This window comes from Benincasa hispida, chromosome 11 (genome assembly GCF_009727055.1).
Source record: "Benincasa hispida cultivar B227 chromosome 11, ASM972705v1, whole genome shotgun sequence".
Classification (NCBI taxonomy): Eukaryota; Viridiplantae; Streptophyta; class Magnoliopsida; order Cucurbitales; family Cucurbitaceae; genus Benincasa; species Benincasa hispida.
In genome coordinates this window covers 64,145,571-64,149,681 of record NC_052359.1, presented here as the reverse complement: position 1 = coordinate 64,149,681, position 4,111 = coordinate 64,145,571, and the positions used below count along the sequence as shown (strand labels likewise).

The 4,111-nt window shown below is 34.2% G+C and overlaps 1 pseudogene; it reads left to right on the top strand.

The window, feature by feature from the left end:
* The first annotated feature begins 1,866 nt into the window (after positions 1-1,866).
* Positions 1,867-3,403, top strand: LOC120090807 (annotated as a pseudogene).
* Positions 3,404-4,111: the final 708 nt, after the last annotated feature.

Below are 4,111 nucleotides of genomic sequence, written 5' to 3'. Positions count from 1 at the left end.
CAAGGGACCAAAGGCCGTTTTCCCATATAGTCTCATTTGTTCTTCTGTCAACTTATTCTTAATCACAAAGGCAGTTTTGTAGACTTGACAAGAGACTGTAGCTGGAAAATATTTCTTAACAGGACGTCCATTGTACCAATTTGATAAGCATGTACATTACAAGAATTATAGTAACAATTGCAACAACAAAAATTAAACGATGGGATAATAGATATCTCAAACGATCGTGTACAATTAGCTAAAAGATCGCATAATAGATAGCTAAATGATCGCACGATATAAACCTAACGGTCACAACAATAAATATCTAAATGATCACTTAATATTCTTTATTTGATTGCTTAGTAATCTCTATTTGATCGCTTAGTTATAATATCTAAACGTTCGCTTAATATTCTCTAAACGCCTCGCTTAGTATTCTCTATCCGATCGCTTAGTATTCTCTTAACGATCGATTACGAACGAATACGCAATTAAACCCTACAAGATAAGTCAAACCTCGAATTTTAACATGCACTCTTCAAGGAGAAGAGTCTCATACTTTTCATATCACGACGACGGTGCAAGTGCGTAGAGATGACCGACGAGAAAATCTGCGAGGAGTGCTCGGCTAAAGTTCGGAGAGAAAACGGGAGAAAATTTTGAGAGAAAATTCTTCGAAGAGAAATGCTTTGGGAAGGAAATGAAGGAAATAAAGGGAACTTATCGTTGTAAAGTATTTGTAGAGGTGCGTGGATACCAAACAGTCTAAAGGCTTTTAAATTTGGGATAATTTTGGAATTTTGCATGGGTTAACGGTCGGTTGGTAGAAAAGTTTTTAGGAAGAGGTCATTGGAAGAAAAGTTTTAGGTTTTGGGTTTATTTTGTGAAATTTTCCATCTCCAAACTAATAAAAAAAAAAAAGAAGAAGAAGAAGTTAGTTATACTAAAAAGCTGAATTAACCAAACTAATGGATCAGTTTGTTTGCTTCGATTTTTCAATTTTTTAAGTCTCCTTCACAATTGGGATGACATTGTGAATACATATTTCTTATTTTGTGGTGCCGTGTTTGATATTTAGATCTTAAAAAAAATTTTTGATGGTTACAAATCCATAGATGATTATTATGTTAATATTTTAAAACCATTGATCATTACAAGTCTCATTTTATATCTGAAATGTTTTCAAAATTATTATAAATTGATGATAGAAATTGGTTCGAAAAGAATCAAATCTTCTTTTATTTTTCTCCGAGTGATTTTTTTCTTAATTCCAACTTTTTTTATTTGTTCAAGAATGTTATGTTACCTTAGAACAAACCAACGTGAGACGATTAACACCAAAGTCGTGTTCATAATTACTTTTAAAGAGATTGTCATTCTACGATACAACAATCAATTTGTTCAACATTCAATTTTACACTCCTCAATTGCACCAAGGAATTTTATTTTGGTAGATTTGGATTTAGTCAAAATGGACTGTATTCATCACTTAGACTCAAATTCTTGGGCCGAATTAGTAAATACATCATTTCATGACGTTTCTTAAACTCACTGGTTACTACCTCTTACAAATCTACAATCTTAATTGTGTACTACAAAAAATTAATTAACATATAATAACGAAAAGTAGGTAAGTTATTTTGATCGCGTAAAATTAAATGCCTTAACAAGAAAATTTGGCGCTTCTCAACTAAATGGAAAAAAAAAAAAAATCTTTTGAAAAAAGACTAAAATGATATGGTTGACAAAGCAGTGTTCCCCTTTTAAATATCTCAACGACCCGCATCATGGAAATCTCACCCTTCAAAATAAAATCAGTAAATCCAAAGCTCTCTGTTTCTCTCTCCCTTCCACCGCTTCCTTTCATTTCTTGTTCAACAAGGAATGACTCTCAATGGCTCTCCAACTCCTCTTTAGAAGGTAAGTTCCATGGCCAAAAAACCATTTATGCTAGATAGTGTTTGGATTTTATGGACTCTGATACCATGTTAGATAGTATGAATCCATCTTAAAATCAATTGGCTATGTGAGGAGTAACCATCCATGTTATAAGGAGTGTGAGTCCCCTTGTTTTTCAACGTGGATTGTCGACAATTCAAAACATATATATTATTTTTATTACCAAACTATATGTTTAAATATATTCTAAATTTTTCTGGGTTCTAATAATGTCTAATTTCCGATGTTTTTGTAATGTATGAAAGCAGGAATTTCGTATGCACCACTAAATATTAGCTAATATTATAACCCATTCGTATGAACATGTGCCAATTTTGGAGTTTTAGATTGGAAGGAAGGTGCGATCATTACCGGGCGCAAGCGGGATCGGAGCCAGTGCAGTGCGAATTTTCCATATTTAAAATGGAGCGAAAGTGATAATTGCCGATATCCAGACGAAGTCGGCCAAAAAATCGCCTGACGGAGCTCGGTGAAGATGAAGCTATATCCATTGCATGTATCAAAGGGAGAAGACGTCAGAAATCTGGATAGGCCCCTGACGCAGGCAAGCTCGACCTATGTACAGCAAACGCCGGCGTCATCGACCGTTACCTTTGGCGATATTGGACTTAGCAAATCTGACCTTGGACAAGTAATATGGGAAATATTTTTGGATTTCATTCATATACTCTACACTTTTAAGTTTGATGTTACAAAAGAACATTATGATTATCCTATTTTCCTTACAAAGTAAAATTATAAATACAATCTAATTTGTCTTTTAAATAAAGACTCAGATACGTGACAGTTTTAAGTTAGTATGTTAAAGGGTGCACAGTGAGATAGTTAGTATAAAATTTACGTTCTATGGGTGTTTGCCAGCTTAGGAATTCAATTATTGTCTTTTTCTTCATATTTGGAATATTGTAATAGCAATAGCTTCAAAGAACTAACCATTAATTATATAAGTTTGGAGCATAATATTAAAATCTCAGTTTCATAATTGATGATATAATAAAGATGTTGGGGTAAACGTGATGGGGCATTTTTGGGGGCAAAGCATGCAGCCAGGTGATGATTACCCCAAAAGAATGGGTGCATTCTATTCACAAGCAGCCAACCAACCAAATCTCTGTTATCTCAACGCACCCATTACACACCTCCAAATGTGCAATCTTGGGGCTAGTTAGGAACCTAGCCGCCGAGCTCGGCCAACATGGGATCAGAGTCAACTGCGTCGCCCCTTCGCCGTCGCCACTGGGATTGCAGGACCTGTGACGCCAATGCAGAGGAGAATGGTTGAGACCATGGTCACTAGCTGGGCCAATCTCAAAGGTCGCGTCTAAAGGCCGACGACATAGCCAAGGCTGACTCTACTTGGCTAGCGATGATGCAACTATGTCAGCGGCCTCAATCTGATGGTCGATGGAGCTTCAGTGTAATCAATCCTTCCATGCTGAAAACTCTTAAGCTCATGGACTGAAAATGTCCACACTTATGAGGGTTGTTTCTACTATGAATTCAAATACTATCTTGTGTATTTATTCAGTCTTTATTTGTATTTGTGTATGAATGAGATTTGAAGAATAATGATTGGTTATAGAGAAAAAGAAAAGCGAGTTAGAGGGAATAAGATAAATAATTTTCAAGAAAGTTCAATACTCTAGTTTATATGTTTGAGCATAATAATAGAATCTTTCAAGGATGTTTCTAAGAATTAACCCTCTTTGGGAGATATTATCACTTTTGCTGCTAATTGTGCACCAAGTTGATCTATTTTTATTTGTAGTTGTGATGTTTTAATATTTCGTGAAGACTTTTTTTTAGTTGTCTTATTGTCTATAACATTAAAAAATTAAATAAAAAATGTCTAGTTAGAATGACATATATATACTATTATGTAACATAAACATAAAATGACTAGATATGTCGTAGAATAAGGAGTGAAAGGCAATTTAAAAGTTTAAAAGTGTTAGCGTCCTAACCAAAGTTATTTCTAAACAATTTTTTAAAAAAATTATTCATCCCAATTCCTATTTAAGTGTTGAGGGAAAAGCATAATCACCAACCCAATTCAATAATATGAAAAACATTCAAAGATAGAACATCATATAAAAGTTCACATGATTAACACAAAAACCGAAGCTAATCGAGCAAGATCGTATTAATTACTTGGCTATTGAATGTTGAA